We start from the raw sequence: 23,647 nt of genomic DNA, 5'->3' as shown, positions 1-23,647 counted from the left end.
GATTATTATATAATTTGTGAAAAATTTACAAAAATCTTAAAGCAACTGGTATTACCAGGGGGTCTCCCATCCAATTACTAACCAGGCCCAAACCTGCTTAGCTTCCGAGCTCAGACATGATCTGGCATAGCCAGGGTGGTATGGCCATAAGCGAAGACTGCTGCAAAGAGAGATCTATTTAAAGATCAGTCAATCTAATCGCCGGTACATTATATAAGTAGGAAAGAAAACCCTAAAGCTTAAAGCACCTGGTATTCCCAGGCGGTCTCCCATCCAAGCACTAACCAGGCCAATACCTGCTAAGATTAAGAGATCGGGCATTGACTCTTTTTTTTTTTTTTTTTTTTAAGATTATTATATAATTAGTAATAAATTTCCAATAATATTAGAGCACCTGGTATTCCGAGGCGGTCTCCCATCCAGACACTAAACAGGTCCATGACTGCTAAGATTCAAAGAATGGGCATTGCCTCTTTTTTTTTTCAAGATTATTATATAATTTGTGAAAAATTTACAAAAATCTTAGAGCAACTGGTATTACCAGGGGGTCTCCCATCCAATTACTAACCAGGCCCAAACCTGCTTAGCTTCCGAGCTCAGACATGATCTGGCATAGCCAGGGTGGTATGGCCATAAGCGAAGACTGCTGCAAAGAGAGAGCTATTTAAAGATCAGCCAATCTAATCGCCGGTACATTATATAGGTAGGAAAGAAAACCCTAAAGCTTAAAGCACCTGGTATTCCCAGGCGGTCTCCCATCCAAGCACTAACCAGGCCAATACCTGCTAAGATTAAGAGATCGGGCATTGACTTTTTTTTTTTTTTTTTTTTTTTTTTTAAAGATTATTATATAATTAGTAATGAATTTCCAATAATATTAGAGCACCTGGTTTTCCGAGGCGGTCTCCCATCCAAACACTAAACAGGTCCATAGCTGCTAAGATTCAAAGATTGGGCATTGACTCTTTTTGTTTCAAGATAATTATATAATTAGTACAAATTTCCAAAAATATTACAGCAACTGGTATTCTGAGGCGGTCTCCCATCCAAGCACTAAACAGGTCCATACCTCCTAAGATTCAAAGATTGGGCATTTACTCTTTTTTTTTGTTGTTGTTGCAAGATTATTATGTAATTAGTAAAAATTGCCAAAAATATTACAGCAACTGGTATTTCCCGGCCGTCTTCCATCCAAGTACTAACCAGGCAAAACCTGCTATTATTCAGAGATCGGGCATTGACTTTTTTTTTTTTTTTCAAGATTATTATATAATTTGTGAAAAATTTCCAAAAATCTTAAAGCAACTGGTATTACCAGGGTGTCTCCCATCCAATTACTAACCAGGCCCATACCTGCTAAGATTCAGATATGGGGCACTGACTCCTTTCTTTTTTTCTTGCAAGATTATTATATAATTTGTGAAAAATTTCCAAAAATCTTAAAGCAACTGGTATTACCAGGGGGTCTGCCATCCAATTACTAACCAGGCCGAAACCTGCTTAGTTTCCGAGCTCAGACATGATCTGGCATAGCCAGGGTGGAATGGCCATAAGCGAAGACTGCTGCAAAGAGAGAGCTATTTAAAGATCAGCCAATCTAATCGCCGGTACATTATACAGGACCAAACCTGCTTAGCTTCCGAGAGCAGACGAGATCAGGCATAGCCAGGTTGTTACGGTCGCAAGCGAAGGATACTGCAAAGAGAAGACTATTTAAAGATCAGCCAATCAAATCGCCCATACATTATATAAGTAGGAATGAAAATCCAAAAGCTTACAGCACCTGGTATTCCGAGGCGGTCTCCCATCCAAGCACTAACCAGGCCAATACCTGCTAAGATTAAGAGATCGGGCATTGGCTCTTTTTTTTAAGATTATTATATAATTAGTAATACATTTCCAATAATATTAGAGCACCTGGTATTCCGAGGCGGTCTCCCATCCAGACACTAAACAGGTCCATGACTGCTAAGATTCAAAGAATGGGCATTGACTCTTTTTTTTTTCAAGATTATTATATAATTTGTGAAAAATTTACAAAAATCTTAGAGCAACTGGTATTACCAGGGGGTCTCCCATCCAATTACTAACCAGGCCCAAACCTGCTTAGCTTCCGAGCTCAGACATGATCTGGCATAGCCAGGGTGGTATGGCCATAAGCGAAGACTGCTGCAAAGAGAGAGCTATTTAAAGACCAGCCAATCTAATCGCCGGTACATTATATAAGTAGGAAAGAAAACCCTAAAGCTTAAAGCACCTGGTATTCCCAGGCGGTCTCCCATCCAAGCACTAACCAGGCCAATACCTGCTAAGATTAAGAGATCGGGCATTGACTTTTTTTTTTTTTTTTTTTTTTTTTTAAAGATTATTATATAATTAGTAATGAATTTCCAATAATATTAGAGCACCTGGTTTTCCGAGGCGGTCTCCCATCCAAACACTAAACAGGTCCATAGCTGCTAAGATTCAAAGATTGGGCATTGACTCTTTTTGTTTCAAGATAATTATATAATTAGTACAAATTTCCAAAAATATTACAGCAACTGGTATTCCGAGGCGGTCTCCCATCCAAGCACTAAACAGGTCCATACCTCCTAAGATTCAAAGATTGGGCATTTACTCTTTTTTTTTTTTTTTTTGTTGCAAGATTATTATGTAATTAGTAAAAATTGCCAAAAATATTACAGCAACTGGTATTTCCCGGCCGTCTTCCATCCAAGTACTAACCAGGCAAAACCTGCTATTATTCAGAGATCGGGCATTGACTTTTTTTTTTTTTTTCAAGATTATTATATAATTTGTGAAAAATTTCCAAAAATCTTAAAGCAACTGGTATTACCAGGGTGTCTCCCATCCAATTACTAACCAGGCCCATACCTGCTAAGATTCAGATATGGGGCATTGACTCCTTTCTTTTTTTCTTGCAAGATTATTATATAATTTGTGAAAAATTTCCAAAAATCTTAAAGCAACTGGTATTACCAGGGGGTCTGCCATCCAATTACTAACCAGGCCGAAACCTGCTTAGTTTCCGAGCTCAGACATGATCTGGCATAGCCAGGGTGGAATGGCCATAAGCGAAGACTGCTGCAAAGAGAGAGCTATTTAAAGATCAGCCAATCTAATCGCCGGTACATTATACAGGACCAAACCTGCTTAGCTTCCGAGAGCAGACGAGATCAGGCATAGCCAGGTTGTTACGGTCGCAAGCGAAGGATACTGCAAAGAGAAGACTATTTAAAGATCAGCCAATCAAATCGCCCATACATTATATAAGTAGGAATGAAAATCCAAAAGCTTACAGCACCTGGTATTCCGAGGCGGTCTCCCATCCAAGCACTAACCAGGCCAATACCTGCTAAGATTAAGAGATCGGGCATTGGCTCTTTTTTTTAAGATTATTATATAATTAGTAATAAATTTCCAATAATATTAGAGCACCTGGTATTACCAGGGGGTCTCCCATCCAAACACTACACAGGTCAATGACTGCTAAGATTCAAAGATTGGGCATTCACTCTTTTTTTTTTCAAGATTATTATATAATTTGTGAAAAATTTACAAAAATCTTAAAGCAACTGGTATTACCAGGGGGTCTCCCATCCAATTACTAACCAGGCCCAAACCTGCTTAGCTTCCGAGCTCAGACATGATCTGGCATAGCCAGGGTGGTATGGCCATAAGCGAAGACTGCTGCAAAGAGAGATCTATTTAAAGATCAGTCAATCTAATCGCCGGTACATTATATAAGTAGGAAAGAAAACCCTAAAGCTTAAAGCACCTGGTATTCCCAGGCGGTCTCCCATCCAAGCACTAACCAGGCCAATACCTGCTAAGATTAAGAGATCGGGCATTGACTCTTTTTTTTTTTTTTTTTTTTTAAGATTATTATATAATTAGTAATAAATTTCCAATAATATTAGAGCACCTGGTATTCCGAGGCGGTCTCCCATCCAGACACTAAACAGGTCCATGACTGCTAAGATTCAAAGAATGGGCATTGACTCTTTTTTTTTTCAAGATTATTATATAATTTGTGAAAAATTTACAAAAATCTTAGAGCAACTGGTATTACCAGGGGGTCTCCCATCCAATTACTAACCAGGCCCAAACCTGCTTAGCTTCCGAGCTCAGACATGATCTGGCATAGCCAGGGTGGTATGGCCATAAGCGAAGACTGCTGCAAAGAGAGAGCTATTTAAAGATCAGCCAATCTAATCGCCGGTACATTATATAAGTAGGAAAGAAAACCCTAAAGCTTAAAGCACCTGGTATTCCCAGGCGGTCTCCCATCCAAGCACTAACCAGGCCAATACCTGCTAAGATTAAGAGATCGGGCATTGACTCTTTTTTTTTTTTTTTTAAAGATTATTATATAATTAGTAATGAATTTCCAATAATATTAGAGCACCTGGTTTTCCGAGGCGGTCTCCCATCCAAACACTAAACAGGTCCATAGCTGCTAAGATTCAAAGATTGGGCATTGACTCTTTTTGTTTTAAGATAATTATATAATTAGTACAAATTTCCAAAAATATTACAGCAACTGGTATTCCGAGGCGGTCTCCCATCCAAGCACTAAACAGGTCCATACCTCCTAAGATTCAAAGATTGGGCATTTACTCTTTTTTTTTTTTTGTTGCAAGATTATTATGTAATTAGTAAAAATTGCCAAAAATATTACAGCAACTGGTATTTCCCGGCCGTCTTCCATCCAAGTACTAACCAGGCAAAACCTGCTATTATTCAGAGATCGGGCATTGACTTTTTTTTTTTTTTCAAGATTATTATATAATTTGTGAAAAATTTCCAAAAATCTTAAAGCAACTGGTATTACCAGGGTGTCTCCCATCCAATTACTAACCAGGCCCATACCTGCTAAGATTCAGATATGGGGCATTGACTCCTTTCTTTTTTTCTTGCAAGATTATTATATAATTTGTGAAAAATTTCCCAAAATCTTAAAGCAACTGGTATTACCAGGGGGTCTGCCATCCAATTACTAACCAGGCCGAAACCTGCTTAGTTTCCGAGCTCAGACATGATCTGGCATAGCCAGGGTGGTATGGCCATAAGCGAAGACTGCTGCAAAGAGAGAGCTATTTAAAGATCAGTCAATCTAATCGCCGGTACATTATATAAGTAGGAAAGAAAACCCTAAAGCTTAAAGCACCTGGTATTCCCAGGCGGTCTCCCATCCAAGCACTAACCAGGCCAATACCTGCTAAGATTAAGAGATCGGGCATTGACTCTTTTTTTTTTTCTTTTTTTTTTTAAAGATTATTATATAATTAGTAATAAATTTCCAATAATATTAGAGCACCTGGTTTTCCGAGGCGGTCTCCCATCCAAACACTAAACAGGTCCATAGCTGCTAAGATTCAAAGATTGGGCATTGACTCTTTTTGTTTCAAGATAATTATATAATTAGTACAAATTTCCAAAAATATTACAGCAACTGGTATTCCGAGGCGGTCTCCCATCCAAGCACTAAACAGGTCCATACCTCCTAAGATTCAAAGATTGGGCATTTACTCTTTTTTTTTTTTTTGTTGTTGCAAGATTATTATGTAATTAGTAAAAATTACCAAAAATATTACAGCAACTGGTATTTCCCGGCCGTCTTCCATCCAAGTACTAACCAGGCAAAACCTGCTATTATTCAGAGATCGGGCATTGACTTTTTTTTTTTTTTTTCAAGATTATTATATAATTTGTGAAAAATTTCCAAAAATCTTAAAGCAACTGGTATTACCAGGGTGTCTCCCATCCAATTACTAACCAGGCCCATACATGCTAAGATTCAGATATGGGGCATTGACTCCTTTCTTTTTTTCTTGCAAGATTATTATATAATTTGTGAAAAATTTCCCAAAATCTTAAAGCAACTGGTATTACCAGGGGGTCTGCCATCCAATTACTAACCAGGCCGAAACCTGCTTAGTTTCCGAGCTCAGACATGATCTGGCATAGCCAGGGTGGAATGGCCATAAGCGAAGACTGCTGCAAAGAGAGAGCTATTTAAAGATCAGCCAATCTAATCGCCGGTACATTATACAGGACCAAACCTGCTTAGCTTCCGAGAGCAGACGAGATCAGGCATAGCCAGGTTGTTACGGTCGCAAGCGAAGGATACTGCAAAGAGAAGACTATTTAAAGATCAGCCAATCAAATCGCCCATACATTATATAAGTAGGAATGAAAATCCAAAAGCTTACAGCACCTGGTATTCCGAGGCGGTCTCCCATCCAAGCACTAACCAGGCCAATACCTGCTAAGATTAAGAGATCGGGCATTGGCTCTTTTTTTTTAAGATTATTATATAATTAGTAATAAATTTCCAATAATATTAGAGCACCTGGTATTACCAGGGGGTCTCCCATCCAAACACTACACAGGTCAATGACTGCTAAGATTCAAAGAATGGGCATTCACTCTTTTTTTTTTCAAGATTATTATATAATTTGTGAAAAATTTACAAAAATCTTAAAGCAACTGGTATTACCAGGGGGTCTCCCATCCAATTACTAACCAGGCCCAAACCTGCTTAGCTTCCGAGCTCAGACATGATCTGGCATAGACAGGGTGGTATGGCCATAAGCGAAGACTGCTGCAAAGAGAGAGCTATTTAAAGATCAGCCAATCTAATATAAGTAGGAAAGAAAACCCTAAAGCTTAAAGCACCTGGTATTCCCAGGCGGTCTCCCATCCAAGCACTAACCAGGCCAATACCTGCTAAGATTAAGAGATCGGGCATTGACTCTTTTTTTTTTTTTTTTTTTTTTTTAAAGATTATTATATAATTAGTAATAAATTTCCAATAATATTAGAGCACCTGGTTTTCCGAGGCGGTCTCCCATCCAAACACTAAACAGGTCGATAGCTGCTAAGATTCAAAGATTGGGCATTGACTCTTTTTGTTTCAAGATAATTATATAATTAGTACAAATTTCCAAAAATATTACAGCAACTGGTATTCCGAGGCGGTCTCCCATCCAAGCACTAAACAGGTCCATACCTCCTAAGATTCAAAGATTGGGCATTTACTCTTTTTTTTTTTTTTTTTTTTGTTGCAAGATTATTATGTAATTAGTAAAAATTGCCAAAAATATTACAGCAACTGGTATTTCCCGGCCGTCTTCCATCCAAGTACTAACCAGGCAAAACCTGCTATTATTCAGAGATCGGGCATTGACTTTTTTTTTTTTTTTCAAGATTATTATATAATTTGTGAAAAATTTCCAAAAATCTTAAAGCAACTGGTATTACCAGGGTGTCTCCCATCCAATTACTAACCAGGCCCATACCTGCTAAGATTCAGATATGGGGCATTGACTCCTTTCTTTTTTTCTTGCAAGATTATTATATAATTTGTGAAAAATTTCCAAAAATCTTAAAGCAACTGGTATTACCAGGGGGTCTGCCATCCAATTACTAACCAGGCCGAAACCTGCTTAGTTTCCGAGCTCAGACATGATCTGGCATAGCCAGGGTGGAATGGCCATAAGCGAAGACTGCTGCAAAGAGAGAGCTATTTAAAGATCAGCCAATCTAATCGCCGGTACATTATACAGGACCAAACCTGCTTAGCTTCCGAGAGCAGACGAGATCAGGCATAGCCAGGTTGTTACGGTCGCAAGCGAAGGATACTGCAAAGAGAAGACTATTTAAAGATCAGCCAATCAAATCGCCCATACATTATATAAGTAGGAATGAAAATCCAAAAGCTTACAGCACCTGGTATTCCGAGGCGGTCTCCCATCCAAGCACTAACCAGGCCAATACCTGCTAAGATTAAGAGATCGGGCATTGGCTCTTTTTTTTAAGATTATTATATAATTAGTAATAAATTTCCAATAATATTAGAGCACCTGGTATTACCAGGGGGTCTCCCATCCAAACACTACACAGGTCAATGACTGCTAAGATTCAAAGATTGGGCATTCACTCTTTTTTTTTTCAAGATTATTATATAATTTGTGAAAAATTTACAAAAATCTTAAAGAAACTGGTATTACCAGGGGGTCTCCCATCCAATTACTAACCAGGCCCAAACCTGCTTAGCTTCCGAGCTCAGACATGATCTGGCATAGCCAGGGTGGTATGGCCATAAGCGAAGACTGCTGCAAAGAGAGAGCTATTTAAAGATCAGTCAATCTAATCGCCGGTACATTATATAAGTAGGAAAGAAAACCCTAAAGCTTAAAGCACCTGGTATTCCCAGGCGGTCTCCCATCCAAGCACTAACCAGGCCAATACCTGCTAAGATTAAGAGATCGGGCATTGACTCTTTTTTTTTTTTTTTTTTTTTTAAGATTATTATATAATTAGTAATAAATTTCCAATAATATTAGAGCACCTGGTATTCCGAGGCGGTCTCCCATCCAGACACTAAACAGGTCCATGACTGCTAAGATTCAAAGAATGGGCATTGACTCTTTTTTTTTTCAAGATTATTATATAATTTGTGAAAAATTTACAAAAATCTTAGAGCAACTGGTATTACCAGGGGGTCTCCCATCCAATTACTAACCAGGCCCAAACCTGCTTAGCTTCCGAGCTCAGACATGATCTGGCATAGCCAGGGTGGTATGGCCATAAGCGAAGACTGCTGCAAAGAGAGAGCTATTTAAAGATCAGCCAATCTAATCGCCGGTACATTATATAAGTAGGAAAGAAAACCCTAAAGCTTAAAGCACCTGGTATTCCCAGGCGGTCTCCCATCCAAGCACTAACCAGGCCAATACCTGCTAAGATTAAGAGATCGGGCATTGACTCTTTTTTTTTTTTTTTTAAAGATTATTATATAATTAGTAATGAATTTCCAATAATATTAGAGCACCTGGTTTTCCGAGGCGGTCTCCCATCCAAACACTAAACAGGTCCATAGCTGCTAAGATTCAAAGATTGGGCATTGACTCTTTTTGTTTTAAGATAATTATATAATTAGTACAAATTTCCAAAAATATTACAGCAACTGGTATTCCGAGGCGGTCTCCCATCCAAGCACTAAACAGGTCCATACCTCCTAAGATTCAAAGATTGGGCATTTACTCTTTTTTTTTTTTTGTTGCAAGATTATTATGTAATTAGTAAAAATTGCCAAAAATATTACAGCAACTGGTATTTCCCGGCCGTCTTCCATCCAAGTACTAACCAGGCAAAACCTGCTATTATTCAGAGATCGGGCATTGACTTTTTTTTTTTTTTCAAGATTATTATATAATTTGTGAAAAATTTCCAAAAATCTTAAAGCAACTGGTATTACCAGGGTGTCTCCCATCCAATTACTAACCAGGCCCATACCTGCTAAGATTCAGATATGGGGCATTGACTCCTTTCTTTTTTTCTTGCAAGATTATTATATAATTTGTGAAAAATTTCCCAAAATCTTAAAGCAACTGGTATTACCAGGGGGTCTGCCATCCAATTACTAACCAGGCCGAAACCTGCTTAGTTTCCGAGCTCAGACATGATCTGGCATAGCCAGGGTGGTATGGCCATAAGCGAAGACTGCTGCAAAGAGAGAGCTATTTAAAGATCAGTCAATCTAATCGCCGGTACATTATATAAGTAGGAAAGAAAACCCTAAAGCTTAAAGCACCTGGTATTCCCAGGCGGTCTCCCATCCAAGCACTAACCAGGCCAATACCTGCTAAGATTAAGAGATCGGGCATTGACTCTTTTTTTTTTATTTTATTTTTTTAGATTATTATATAATTAGTAATAAATTTCCAATAATATTAGAGCACCTGGTATTCCGAGGCGGTCTCCCATCCAGACACTAAACAGGTCCATGACTGCTAAGATTCAAAGAATGGGCATTGCCTCTTTTTTTTTTTCAAGATTATTATATAATTTGTGAAAAATTTACAAAAATCTTAAAGCAACTGGTATTACCAGGGGGTCTCCCATCCAATTACTAACCAGGCCCAAACCTGCTTAGCTTCCGAGCTCAGACATGATCTGGCATAGACAGGGTGGTATGGCCATAAGCGAAGACTGCTGCAAAGAGAGAGCTATTTAAAGATCAGCCAATCTAATATAAGTAGGAAAGAAAACCCTAAAGCTTAAAGCACCTGGTATTCCCAGGCGGTCTCCCATCCAAGCACTAACCAGGCCAATACCTGCTAAGATTAAGAGATCGGGCATTGACTCTTTTTTTTTTTTTTTTTTTTTTTTTAAAGATTATTATATAATTAGTAATAAATTTCCAATAATATTAGAGCACCTGGTTTTCCGAGGCGGTCTCCCATCCAAACACTAAACAGGTCCATAGCTGCTAAGATTCAAAGATTGGGCATTGACTCTTTTTGTTTCAAGATAATTATATAATTAGTACAAATTTCCAAAAATATTACAGCAACTGGTATTCCGAGGCGGTCTCCCATCCAAGCACTAAACAGGTCCATACCTCCTAAGATTCAAAGATTGGGCATTTACTCTTTTTTTTTTTTTTTTTGTTGCAAGATTATTATGTAATTAGTAAAAATTGCCAAAAATATTACAGCAACTGGTATTTCCCGGCCGTCTTCCATCCAAGTACTAACCAGGCAAAACCTGCTATTATTCAGAGATCGGGCATTGACTTTTTTTTTTTTTTTCAAGATTATTATATAATTTGTGAAAAATTTCCAAAAATCTTAAAGCAACTGGTATTACCAGGGTGTCTCCCATCCAATTACTAACCAGGCCCATACCTGCTAAGATTCAGATATGGGGCATTGACTCCTTTCTTTTTTTCTTGCAAGATTATTATATAATTTGTGAAAAATTTCCAAAAATCTTAAAGCAACTGGTATTACCAGGGGGTCTGCCATCCAATTACTAACCAGGCCGAAACCTGCTTAGTTTCCGAGCTCAGACATGATCTGGCATAGCCAGGGTGGAATGGCCATAAGCGAAGACTGCTGCAAAGAGAGAGCTATTTAAAGATCAGCCAATCTAATCGCCGGTACATTATACAGGACCAAACCTGCTTAGCTTCCGAGAGCAGACGAGATCAGGCATAGCCAGGTTGTTACGGTCGCAAGCGAAGGATACTGCAAAGAGAAGACTATTTAAAGATCAGCCAATCAAATCGCCCATACATTATATAAGTAGGAATGAAAATCCAAAAGCTTACAGCACCTGGTATTCCGAGGCGGTCTCCCATCCAAGCACTAACCAGGCCAATACCTGCTAAGATTAAGAGATCGGGCATTGGCTCTTTTTTTTAAGATTATTATATAATTAGTAATAAATTTCCAATAATATTAGAGCACCTGGTATTACCAGGGGGTCTCCCATCCAAACACTACACAGGTCAATGACTGCTAAGATTCAAAGATTGGGCATTCACTCTTTTTTTTTTCAAGATTATTATATAATTTGTGAAAAATTTACAAAAATCTTAAAGCAACTGGTATTACCAGGGGGTCTCCCATCCAATTACTAACCAGGCCCAAACCTGCTTAGCTTCCGAGCTCAGACATGATCTGGCATAGCCAGGGTGGTATGGCCATAAGCGAAGACTGCTGCAAAGAGAGATCTATTTAAAGATCAGTCAATCTAATCGCCGGTACATTATATAAGTAGGAAAGAAAACCCTAAAGCTTAAAGCACCTGGTATTCCCAGGCGGTCTCCCATCCAAGCACTAACCAGGCCAATACCTGCTAAGATTAAGAGATCGGGCATTGACTCTTTTTTTTTTTTTTTTTTTTAAGATTATTATATAATTAGTAATAAATTTCCAATAATATTAGAGCACCTGGTATTCCGAGGCGGTCTCCCATCCAGACACTAAACAGGTCCATGACTGCTAAGATTCAAAGAATGGGCATTGCCTCTTTTTTTTTTCAAGATTATTATATAATTTGTGAAAAATTTACAAAAATCTTAGAGCAACTGGTATTACCAGGGGGTCTCCCATCCAATTACTAACCAGGCCCAAACCTGCTTAGCTTCCGAGCTCAGACATGATCTGGCATAGCCAGGGTGGTATGGCCATAAGCGAAGACTGCTGCAAAGAGAGAGCTATTTAAAGATCAGCCAATCTAATCGCCGGTACATTATATAGGTAGGAAAGAAAACCCTAAAGCTTAAAGCACCTGGTATTCCCAGGCGGTCTCCCATCCAAGCACTAACCAGGCCAATACCTGCTAAGATTAAGAGATCGGGCATTGACTTTTTTTTTTTTTTTTTTTTTTTTTTTAAAGATTATTATATAATTAGTAATGAATTTCCAATAATATTAGAGCACCTGGTTTTCCGAGGCGGTCTCCCATCCAAACACTAAACAGGTCCATAGCTGCTAAGATTCAAAGATTGGGCATTGACTCTTTTTGTTTCAAGATAATTATATAATTAGTACAAATTTCCAAAAATATTACAGCAACTGGTATTCTGAGGCGGTCTCCCATCCAAGCACTAAACAGGTCCATACCTCCTAAGATTCAAAGATTGGGCATTTACTCTTTTTTTTTGTTGTTGTTGCAAGATTATTATGTAATTAGTAAAAATTGCCAAAAATATTACAGCAACTGGTATTTCCCGGCCGTCTTCCATCCAAGTACTAACCAGGCAAAACCTGCTATTATTCAGAGATCGGGCATTGACTTTTTTTTTTTTTTTCAAGATTATTATATAATTTGTGAAAAATTTCCAAAAATCTTAAAGCAACTGGTATTACCAGGGTGTCTCCCATCCAATTACTAACCAGGCCCATACCTGCTAAGATTCAGATATGGGGCACTGACTCCTTTCTTTTTTTCTTGCAAGATTATTATATAATTTGTGAAAAATTTCCAAAAATCTTAAAGCAACTGGTATTACCAGGGGGTCTGCCATCCAATTACTAACCAGGCCGAAACCTGCTTAGTTTCCGAGCTCAGACATGATCTGGCATAGCCAGGGTGGAATGGCCATAAGCGAAGACTGCTGCAAAGAGAGAGCTATTTAAAGATCAGCCAATCTAATCGCCGGTACATTATACAGGACCAAACCTGCTTAGCTTCCGAGAGCAGACGAGATCAGGCATAGCCAGGTTGTTACGGTCGCAAGCGAAGGATACTGCAAAGAGAAGACTATTTAAAGATCAGCCAATCAAATCGCCCATACATTATATAAGTAGGAATGAAAATCCAAAAGCTTACAGCACCTGGTATTCCGAGGCGGTCTCCCATCCAAGCACTAACCAGGCCAATACCTGCTAAGATTAAGAGATCGGGCATTGGCTCTTTTTTTTAAGATTATTATATAATTAGTAATACATTTCCAATAATATTAGAGCACCTGGTATTCCGAGGCGGTCTCCCATCCAGACACTAAACAGGTCCATGACTGCTAAGATTCAAAGAATGGGCATTGACTCTTTTTTTTTTCAAGATTATTATATAATTTGTGAAAAATTTACAAAAATCTTAGAGCAACTGGTATTACCAGGGGGTCTCCCATCCAATTACTAACCAGGCCCAAACCTGCTTAGCTTCCGAGCTCAGACATGATCTGGCATAGCCAGGGTGGTATGGCCATAAGCGAAGACTGCTGCAAAGAGAGAGCTATTTAAAGACCAGCCAATCTAATCGCCGGTACATTATATAAGTAGGAAAGAAAACCCTAAAGCTTAAAGCACCTGGTATTCCCAGGCGGTCTCCCATCCAAGCACTAACCAGGCCAATACCTGCTAAGATTAAGAGATCGGGCATTGACTTTTTTTTTTTTTTTTTTTTTTTTTTAAAGATTATTATATAATTAGTAATGAATTTCCAATAATATTAGAGCACCTGGTTTTCCGAGGCGGTCTCCCATCCAAACACTAAACAGGTCCATAGCTGCTAAGATTCAAAGATTGGGCATTGACTCTTTTTGTTTCAAGATAATTATATAATTAGTACAAATTTCCAAAAATATTACAGCAACTGGTATTCCGAGGCGGTCTCCCATCCAAGCACTAAACAGGTCCATACCTCCTAAGATTCAAAGATTGGGCATTTACTCTTTTTTTTTTTTTTTTTGTTGCAAGATTATTATGTAATTAGTAAAAATTGCCAAAAATATTACAGCAACTGGTATTTCCCGGCCGTCTTCCATCCAAGTACTAACCAGGCAAAACCTGCTATTATTCAGAGATCGGGCATTGACTTTTTTTTTTTTTTTCAAGATTATTATATAATTTGTGAAAAATTTCCAAAAATCTTAAAGCAACTGGTATTACCAGGGTGTCTCCCATCCAATTACTAACCAGGCCCATACCTGCTAAGATTCAGATATGGGGCATTGACTCCTTTCTTTTTTTCTTGCAAGATTATTATATAATTTGTGAAAAATTTCCAAAAATCTTAAAGCAACTGGTATTACCAGGGGGTCTGCCATCCAATTACTAACCAGGCCGAAACCTGCTTAGTTTCCGAGCTCAGACATGATCTGGCATAGCCAGGGTGGAATGGCCATAAGCGAAGACTGCTGCAAAGAGAGAGCTATTTAAAGATCAGCCAATCTAATCGCCGGTACATTATACAGGACCAAACCTGCTTAGCTTCCGAGAGCAGACGAGATCAGGCATAGCCAGGTTGTTACGGTCGCAAGCGAAGGATACTGCAAAGAGAAGACTATTTAAAGATCAGCCAATCAAATCGCCCATACATTATATAAGTAGGAATGAAAATCCAAAAGCTTACAGCACCTGGTATTCCGAGGCGGTCTCCCATCCAAGCACTAACCAGGCCAATACCTGCTAAGATTAAGAGATCGGGCATTGGCTCTTTTTTTTAAGATTATTATATAATTAGTAATAAATTTCCAATAATATTAGAGCACCTGGTATTACCAGGGGGTCTCCCATCCAAACACTACACAGGTCAATGACTGCTAAGATTCAAAGATTGGGCATTCACTCTTTTTTTTTTCAAGATTATTATATAATTTGTGAAAAATTTACAAAAATCTTAAAGCAACTGGTATTACCAGGGGGTCTCCCATCCAATTACTAACCAGGCCCAAACCTGCTTAGCTTCCGAGCTCAGACATGATCTGGCATAGCCAGGGTGGTATGGCCATAAGCGAAGACTGCTGCAAAGAGAGATCTATTTAAAGATCAGTCAATCTAATCGCCGGTACATTATATAAGTAGGAAAGAAAACCCTAAAGCTTAAAGCACCTGGTATTCCCAGGCGGTCTCCCATCCAAGCACTAACCAGGCCAATACCTGCTAAGATTAAGAGATCGGGCATTGACTCTTTTTTTTTTTTTTTTTTTTTAAGATTATTATATAATTAGTAATAAATTTCCAATAATATTAGAGCACCTGGTATTCCGAGGCGGTCTCCCATCCAGACACTAAACAGGTCCATGACTGCTAAGATTCAAAGAATGGGCATTGACTCTTTTTTTTTTCAAGATTATTATATAATTTGTGAAAAATTTACAAAAATCTTAGAGCAACTGGTATTACCAGGGGGTCTCCCATCCAATTACTAACCAGGCCCAAACCTGCTTAGCTTCCGAGCTCAGACATGATCTGGCATAGCCAGGGTGGTATGGCCATAAGCGAAGACTGCTGCAAAGAGAGAGCTATTTAAAGATCAGCCAATCTAATCGCCGGTACATTATATAAGTAGGAAAGAAAACCCTAAAGCTTAAAGCACCTGGTATTCCCAGGCGGTCTCCCATCCAAGCACTAACCAGGCCAATACCTGCTAAGATTAAGAGATCGGGCATTGACTCTTTTTTTTTTTTTTTTAAAGATTATTATATAATTAGTAATGAATTTCCAATAATATTAGAGCACCTGGTTTTCCGAGGCGGTCTCCCATCCAAACACTAAACAGGTCCATAGCTGCTAAGATTCAAAGATTGGGCATTGACTCTTTTTGTTTTAAGATAATTATATAATTAGTACAAATTTCCAAAAATATTACAGCAACTGGTATTCCGAGGCGGTCTCCCATCCAAGCACTAAACAGGTCCATACCTCCTAAGATTCAAAGATTGGGCATTTACTCTTTTTTTTTTTTTGTTGCAAGATTATTATGTAATTAGTAAAAATTGCCAAAAATATTACAGCAACTGGTATTTCCCGGCCGTCTTCCATCCAAGTACTAACCAGGCAAAACCTGCTATTATTCAGAGATCGGGCATTGACTTTTTTTTTTTTTTCAAGATTATTATATAATTTGTGAAAAATTTCCAAAAATCTTAAAGCAACTGGTATTACCAGGGTGTCTCCCATCCAATTACTAACCAGGCCCATACCTGCTAAGATTCAGATATGGGGCATTGACTCCTTTCTTTTTTTCTTGCAAGATTATTATATAATTTGTGAAAAATTTCCCAAAATCTTAAAGCAACTGGTATTACCAGGGGGTCTGCCATCCAATTACTAACCAGGCCGAAACCTGCTTAGTTTCCGAGCTCAGACATGATCTGGCATAGCCAGGGTGGTATGGCCATAAGCGAAGACTGCTGCAAAGAGAGAGCTATTTAAAGATCAGTCAATCTAATCGCCGGTACATTATATAAGTAGGAAAGAAAACCCTAAAGCTTAAAGCACCTGGTATTCCCAGGCGGTCTCCCATCCAAGCACTAACCAGGCCAATACCTGCTAAGATTAAGAGATCGGGCATTGACTCTTTTTTTTTTATTTTATTTTTTTAGATTATTATATAATTAGTAATAAATTTCCAATAATATTAGAGCACCTGGTATTCCGAGGCGGTCTCCCATCCAGACACTAAACAGGTCCATGACTGCTAAGATTCAAAGAATGGGCATTGCCTCTTTTTTTTTTCAAGATTATTATATAATTTGTGAAAAATTTACAAAAATCTTAAAGCAACTGGTATTACCAGGGGGTCTCCCATCCAATTACTAACCAGGCCCAAACCTGCTTAGCTTCCGAGCTCAGACATGATCTGGCATAGACAGGGTGGTATGGCCATAAGCGAAGACTGCTGCAAAGAGAGAGCTATTTAAAGATCAGCCAATCTAATATAAGTAGGAAAGAAAACCCTAAAGCTTAAAGCACCTGGTATTCCCAGGCGGTCTCCCATCCAAGCACTAACCAGGCCAATACCTGCTAAGATTAAGAGATCGGGCATTGACTCTTTTTTTTTTTTTTTTTTTTTTTTAAAGATTATTATATAATTAGTAATAAATTTCCAATAATATTAGAGCACCTGGTTTTCCGAGGCGGTCTCCCATCCAAACACTAAACAGGTCCATAGCTGCTAAGATTCAAAGATTGGGCATTGACTCTTTTTGTTTCAAGATAATTATATAATTAGTACAAATTTCCAAAAATATTACAGCAACTGGTATTCTGAGGCGGTCTCCCATCCAAGCACTAAACAGGTCCATACCTCCTAAGATTCAAAGATTGGGCATTTACTCTTTTTTTTTGTTGTTGTTGCAAGATTATTATGTAATTAGTAAAAATTGCCAAAAATATTACAGCAACTGGTATTTCCCGGCCGTCTTCCATCCAAGTACTAACCAGGCAAAACCTGCTATTATTCAGAGATCGGGCATTGACTTTTTTTTTTTTTTTCAAGATTATTATATAATTTGTGAAAAATTTCCAAAAATCTTAAAGCAACTGGTATTACCAGGGTGTCTCCCATCCAATTACTAACCAGGCCCATACCTGCTAAGATTCAGATATGGGGCACTGACTCCTTTCTTTTTTTCTTGCAAGATTATTATATAATTTGTGAAAAATTTCCAAAAATCTTAAAGCAACTGGTATTACCAGGGGGTCTGCCATCCAATTACTAACCAGGCCGAAACCTGCTTAGTTTCCGAGCTCAGACATGATCTGGCATAGCCAGGGTGGAATGGCCATAAGCGAAGACTGCTGCAAAGAGAGAGCTATTTAAAGATCAGCCAATCTAATCGCCGGTACATTATACAGGACCAAACCTGCTTAGCTTCCGAGAGCAGACGAGATCAGGCATAGCCAGGTTGTTACGGTCGCAAGCGAAGGATACTGCAAAGAGAAGACTATTTAAAGATCAGCCAATCAAATCGCCCATACATTATATAAGTAGGAATGAAAATCCAAAAGCTTACAGCACCTGGTATTCCGAGGCGGTCTCCCATCCAAGCACTAACCAGGCCAATACCTGCTAAGATTAAGAGATCGGGCATTGGCTCTTTTTTTTAAGATTATTATATAATTAGTAATACATTTCCAATAATATTAGAGCACCTGGTATTCCGAGGCGGTCTCCCATCCAGACACTAAACAGGTCCATGACTGCTAAGATTCAAAGAATGGGCATTGACTCTTTTTTTTTTCAAGATTATTATATAATTTGTGAAAAATTTACAAAAATCTTAGAGCAACTGGTATTACCAGGGGGTCTCCCATCCAATTACTAACCAGGCCCAAACCTGCTTAGCTTCCGAGCTCAGACATGATCTGGCATAGCCAGGGTGGTATGGCCATAAGCGAAGACTGCTGCAAAGAGAGAGCTATTTAAAGACCAGCCAATCTAATCGCCGGTACATTATATAAGTAGGAAAGAAAACCCTAAAGCTTAAAGCACCTGGTATTCCCAGGCGGTCTCCCATCCAAGCACTAACCAGGCCAATACCTGCTAAGATTAAGAGATCGGGCATTGACTTTTTTTTTTTTTTTTTTTTTTTTTTAAAGATTATTATATAATTAGTAATGAATTTCCAATAATATTAGAGCACCTGGTTTTCCGAGGCGGTCTCCCATCCAAACACTAAACAGGTCCATAGCTGCTAAGATTCAAAGATTGGGCATTGACTCTTTTTGTTTCAAGATAATTATATAATTAGTACAAATTTCCAAAAATATTACAGCAACTGGTATTCCGAGGCGGTCTCCCATCCAAGCACTAAACAGGTCCATACCTCCTAAGATTCAAAGATTGGGCATTTACTCTTTTTTTTTTTTTTTTTGTTGCAAGATTATTATGTAATTAGTAAAAATTGCCAAAAATATTACAGCAACTGGTATTTCCCGGCCGTCTTCCATCCAAGTACTAACCAGGCAAAACCTGCTATTATTCAGAGATCGGGCATTGACTTTTTTTTTTTTTTTCAAGATTATTATATAATTTGTGAAAAATTTCCAAAAATCTTAAAGCAACTGGTATTACCAGGGTGTCTCCCATCCAATTACTAACCAGGCCCATACCTGCTAAGATTCAGATATGGGGCATTGACTCCTTTCTTTTTTTCTTGCAAGATTATTATATAATTTGTGAAAAATTTCCAAAAATCTTAAAGCAACTGGTATTACCAGGGGGTCTGCCATCCAATTACTAACCAGGCCGAAACCTGCTTAGTTTCCGAGCTCAGACATGATCTGGCATAGCCAGGGTGGAATGGCCATAAGCGAAGACTGCTGCAAAGAGAGAGCTATTTAAAGATCAGCCAATCTAATCGCCGGTACATTATACAGGACCAAACCTGCTTAGCTTCCGAGAGCAGACGAGATCAGGCATAGCCAGGTTGTTACGGTCGCAAGCGAAGGATACTGCAAAGAGAAGACTATTTAAAGATCAGCCAATCAAATCGCCCATACATTATATAAGTAGGAATGAAAATCCAAAAGCTTACAGCACCTGGTATTCCGAGGCGGTCTCCCATCCAAGCACTAACCAGGCCAATACCTGCTAAGATTAAGAGATCGGGCATTGGCTCTTTTTTTTAAGATTATTATATAATTAGTAATAAATTTCCAATAATATTAGAGCACCTGGTATTACCAGGGGGTCTCCCATCCAAACACTACACAGGTCAATGACTGCTAAGATTCAAAGATTGGGCATTCACTCTTTTTTTTTTCAAGATTATTATATAATTTGTGAAAAATTTACAAAAATCTTAAAGCAACTGGTATTACCAGGGGGTCTCCCATCCAATTACTAACCAGGCCCAAACCTGCTTAGCTTCCGAGCTCAGACATGATCTGGCATAGCCAGGGTGGTATGGCCATAAGCGAAGACTGCTGCAAAGAGAGATCTATTTAAAGATCAGTCAATCTAATCGCCGGTACATTATATAAGTAGGAAAGAAAACCCTAAAGCTTAAAGCACCTGGTATTCCCAGGCGGTCTCCCATCCAAGCACTAACCAGGCCAATACCTGCTAAGATTAAGAGATCGGGCATTGACTCTTTTTTTTTTTTTTTTTTTTTAAGATTATTATATAATTAGTAATAAATTTCCAATAATATTAGAGCACCTGGTATTCCGAGGCGGTCTCCCATCCAGACACTAAACAGGTCCATGACTGCTAAGATTCAAAGAATGGGCATTGACTCTTTTTTTTTTCAAGATTATTATATAATTTGTGAAAAATTTACAAAAATCTTAGAGCAACTGGTATTACCAGGGGGTCTCCCATCCAATTACTAACCAGGCCCAAACCTGCTTAGCTTCCGAGCTCAGACATGATCTGGCATAGCCAGGGTGGTATGGCCATAAGCGAAGACTGCTGCAAAGAGAGAGCTATTTAAAGATCAGCCAATCTAATCGCCGGTACATTATATAAGTAGGAAAGAAAACCCTAAAGCTTAAAGCACCTGGTATTCCCAGGCGGTCTCCCATCCAAGCACTAACCAGGCCAATACCTGCTAAGATTAAGAGATCGGGCATTGACTCTTTTTTTTTTTTTTTTAAAGATTATTATATAATTAGTAATGAATTTCCAATAATATTAGAGCACCTGGTTTTCCGAGGCGGTCTCCCATCCAAACACTAAACAGGTCCATAGCTGCTAAGATTCAAAGATTGGGCATTGACTCTTTTTGTTTTAAGATAATTATATAATTAGTACAAATTTCCAAAAATATTACAGCAACTGGTATTCCGAGGCGGTCTCCCATCCAAGCACTAAACAGGTCCATACCTCCTAAGATTCAAAGATTGGGCATTTACTCTTTTTTTTTTTTTGTTGCAAGATTATTATGTAATTAGTAAAAATTGCCAAAAATATTACAGCAACTGGTATTTCCCGGCCGTCTTCCATCCAAGTACTAACCAGGCAAAACCTGCTATTATTCAGAGATCGGGCATTGACTTTTTTTTTTTTTTCAAGATTATTATATAATTTGTGAAAAATTTCCAAAAATCTTAAAGCAACTGGTATTACCAGGGTGTCTCCCATCCAATTACTAACCAGGCCCATACCTGCTAAGATTCAGATATGGGGCATTGACTCCTTTCTTTTTTTCTTGCAAGATTATTATATAATTTGTGAAAAATTTCCCAAAATCTTAAAGCAACTGGTATTACCAGGGGGTCTGCCATCCAATTACTAACCAGGCCGAAACCTGCTTAGTTTCCGAGCTCAGACATGATCTGGCATAGCCAGGGTGGTATGGCCATAAGCGAAGACTGCTGCAAAGAGAGAGCTATTTAAAGATCAGTCAATCTAATCGCCGGTACATTATATAAGTAGGAAAGAAAACCCTAAAGCTTAAAGCACCTGGTATTCCCAGGCGGTCTCCCATCCAAGCACTAACCAGGCCAATACCTGCTAAGATTAAGAGATCGGGCATTGACTCTTTTTTTTTTATTTTATTTTTTTAGATTATTATATAATTAGTAATAAATTTCCAATAATATTAGAGCACCTGGTATTCCGAGGCGGTCTCCCATCCAGACACTAAACAGGTCCATGACTGCTAAGATTCAAAGAATGGGCATTGCCTCTTTTTTTTTTCAAGATTATTATATAATTTGTGAAAAATTTACAAAAATCTTAAAGCAACTGGTATTACCAGGGGGTCTCCCATCCAATTACTAACCAGGCCCAAACCTGCTTAGCTTCCGAGCTCAGACATGATCTGGCATAGACAGGGTGGTATGGCCATAAGCGAAGACTGCTGCAAAGAGAGAGCTATTTAAAGATCAGCCAATCTAATATAAGTAGGAAAGAAAACCCTAAAGCTTAAAGCACCTGGTATTCCCAGGCGGTCTCCCATCCAAGCACTAACCAGGCCAATACCTGCTAAGATTAAGAGATCGGGCATTGACTCTTTTTTTTTTTTTTTTTTTTTTTTAAAGATTATTATATAATTAGTAATAAATTTCCAATAATATTAGAGCACCTGGTTTTCCGAGGCGGTCTCCCATCCAAACACTAAACAGGTCCATAGCTGCTAAGATTCAAAGATTGGGCATTGACTCTTTTTGTTTCAAGATAATTATATAATTAGTACAAATTTCCAAAAATATTACAGCAACTGGTATTCCGAGGCGGTCTCCCATCCAAGCACTAAACAGGTCCATACCTCCTAAGATTCAAAGATTGGGCATTTACTCTTTTTTTTTTTTTTTTTGTTGCAAGATTATTATGTAATTAGTAAAAATTGCCAAAAATATTACAGCAACTGGTATTTCCCGGCCGTCTTCCATCCAAGTACTAACCAGGCAAAACCTGCTATTATTCAGAGATCGGGCATTGACTTTTTTTTTTTTTTTCAAGATTATTATATAATTTGTGAAAAATTTCCAAAAATCTTAAAGCAACTGGTATTACCAGGGTGTCTCCCATCCAATTACTAACCAGGCCCATACCTGCTAAGATTCAGATATGGGGCATTGACTCCTTTCTTTTTTTCTTGCAAGATTATTATATAATTTGTGAAAAATTTCCAAAAATCTTAAAGCAACTGGTATTACCAGGGGGTCTGCCATCCAATTACTAACCAGGCCGAAACCTGCTTAGTTTCCGAGCTCAGACATGATCTGGCATAGCCAGGGTGGAATGGCCATAAGCGAAGACTGCTGCAAAGAGAGAGCTATTTAAAGATCAGCCAATCTAATCGCCGGTACATTATACAGGACCAAACCTGCTTAGCTTCCGAGAGCAGACGAGATCAGGCATAGCCAGGTTGTTACGGTCGCAAGCGAAGGATACTGCAAAGAGAAGACTATTTAAAGATCAGCCAATCAAATCGCCCATACATTATATAAGTAGGAATGAAAATCCAAAAGCTTACAGCACCTGGTATTCCGAGGCGGTCTCCCATCCAAGCACTAACCAGGCCAATACCTGCTAAGATTAAGAGATCGGGCATTGACTCTTTTTTTTTTTTTTTTTTTTTTTTAAGATTATTATATAATTAGTAATAAATTTCCAATAATATTAGAGCACCTGGTATTCCGAGGCGGTCTCCCATCCAGACACTAAACAGGTCCATGACTGCTAAGATTCAAAGAATGGGCATTGACTCTTTTTTTTTTCAAGATTATTATATAATTTGTGAAAAATTTACAAAAATCTTAGAGCAACTGGTATTACCAGGGGGTCTCCCATCCAATTACTAACCAGGCCCAAACCTGCTTAGCTTCCGAGCTCAGACATGATCTGGCATAGCCAGGGTGGTATGGCCATAAGCGAAGACTGCTGCAAAGAGAGAGCTATTTAAAGATCAGCCAATCTAATCGCCGGTACATTATATAAGTAGGAAAGAAAACCCTAAAGCTTAAAGCACCTGGTATTCCCAGGCGGTCTCCCATCCAAGCACTAACCAGGCCAATACCTGCTAAGATTAAGAGATCGGGCATTGACTCTTTTTTTTTTTTTTTTAAAGATTATTATATAATTAGTAATGAATTTCCAATAATATTAGAGCACCTGGTTTTCCGAGGCGGTCTCCCATCCAAACACTAAACAGGTCCATAGC

General features: G+C 38.5%; 20 pseudogenes; all 20 read right to left on the bottom strand.

Annotated features, from left to right (window-relative positions):
* Nucleotides 1-33: 33 nt before the first annotated feature.
* Nucleotides 34-152, bottom strand: LOC127957342 (uncharacterized; annotated as a pseudogene).
* Nucleotides 153-519: 367 nt separating this feature from the next.
* Nucleotides 520-638, bottom strand: LOC127959290 (uncharacterized; annotated as a pseudogene).
* A 1,404-nt stretch (nt 639-2,042) lies between these two features.
* LOC127959286 (uncharacterized) lies at nt 2,043-2,161 on the bottom strand (annotated as a pseudogene).
* Nucleotides 2,162-3,566: 1,405 nt separating this feature from the next.
* LOC127957335 (uncharacterized) lies at nt 3,567-3,685 on the bottom strand (annotated as a pseudogene).
* A 368-nt stretch (nt 3,686-4,053) lies between these two features.
* Nucleotides 4,054-4,172, bottom strand: LOC127959277 (uncharacterized; annotated as a pseudogene).
* Nucleotides 4,173-6,483: 2,311 nt separating this feature from the next.
* On the bottom strand, nt 6,484-6,602 carry LOC127961166 (uncharacterized; annotated as a pseudogene).
* A 1,394-nt stretch (nt 6,603-7,996) lies between these two features.
* LOC127962953 (uncharacterized) lies at nt 7,997-8,115 on the bottom strand (annotated as a pseudogene).
* A 369-nt stretch (nt 8,116-8,484) lies between these two features.
* LOC127959273 (uncharacterized) lies at nt 8,485-8,603 on the bottom strand (annotated as a pseudogene).
* A 1,275-nt stretch (nt 8,604-9,878) lies between these two features.
* On the bottom strand, nt 9,879-9,997 carry LOC127961159 (uncharacterized; annotated as a pseudogene).
* Nucleotides 9,998-11,389: 1,392 nt separating this feature from the next.
* LOC127957330 (uncharacterized) lies at nt 11,390-11,508 on the bottom strand (annotated as a pseudogene).
* A 367-nt stretch (nt 11,509-11,875) lies between these two features.
* On the bottom strand, nt 11,876-11,994 carry LOC127959267 (uncharacterized; annotated as a pseudogene).
* A 1,404-nt stretch (nt 11,995-13,398) lies between these two features.
* LOC127959259 (uncharacterized) lies at nt 13,399-13,517 on the bottom strand (annotated as a pseudogene).
* A 1,405-nt stretch (nt 13,518-14,922) lies between these two features.
* Nucleotides 14,923-15,041, bottom strand: LOC127957324 (uncharacterized; annotated as a pseudogene).
* Nucleotides 15,042-15,409: 368 nt separating this feature from the next.
* Nucleotides 15,410-15,528, bottom strand: LOC127959255 (uncharacterized; annotated as a pseudogene).
* A 1,274-nt stretch (nt 15,529-16,802) lies between these two features.
* On the bottom strand, nt 16,803-16,921 carry LOC127961153 (uncharacterized; annotated as a pseudogene).
* Nucleotides 16,922-18,310: 1,389 nt separating this feature from the next.
* On the bottom strand, nt 18,311-18,429 carry LOC127959247 (uncharacterized; annotated as a pseudogene).
* Nucleotides 18,430-19,834: 1,405 nt separating this feature from the next.
* LOC127957318 (uncharacterized) lies at nt 19,835-19,953 on the bottom strand (annotated as a pseudogene).
* A 368-nt stretch (nt 19,954-20,321) lies between these two features.
* Nucleotides 20,322-20,440, bottom strand: LOC127959240 (uncharacterized; annotated as a pseudogene).
* A 1,274-nt stretch (nt 20,441-21,714) lies between these two features.
* LOC127961144 (uncharacterized) lies at nt 21,715-21,833 on the bottom strand (annotated as a pseudogene).
* Nucleotides 21,834-23,240: 1,407 nt separating this feature from the next.
* On the bottom strand, nt 23,241-23,359 carry LOC127959235 (uncharacterized; annotated as a pseudogene).
* Nucleotides 23,360-23,647: the final 288 nt, after the last annotated feature.

This window comes from Carassius gibelio, chromosome A3 (assembly GCF_023724105.1).
Source record: "Carassius gibelio isolate Cgi1373 ecotype wild population from Czech Republic chromosome A3, carGib1.2-hapl.c, whole genome shotgun sequence".
NCBI classification, from domain to species: Eukaryota; Metazoa; Chordata; class Actinopteri; order Cypriniformes; family Cyprinidae; genus Carassius; species Carassius gibelio.
Note: the sequence above shows the minus strand (reverse complement) of the source record. Positions and strands in the feature narration are given on the sequence as shown.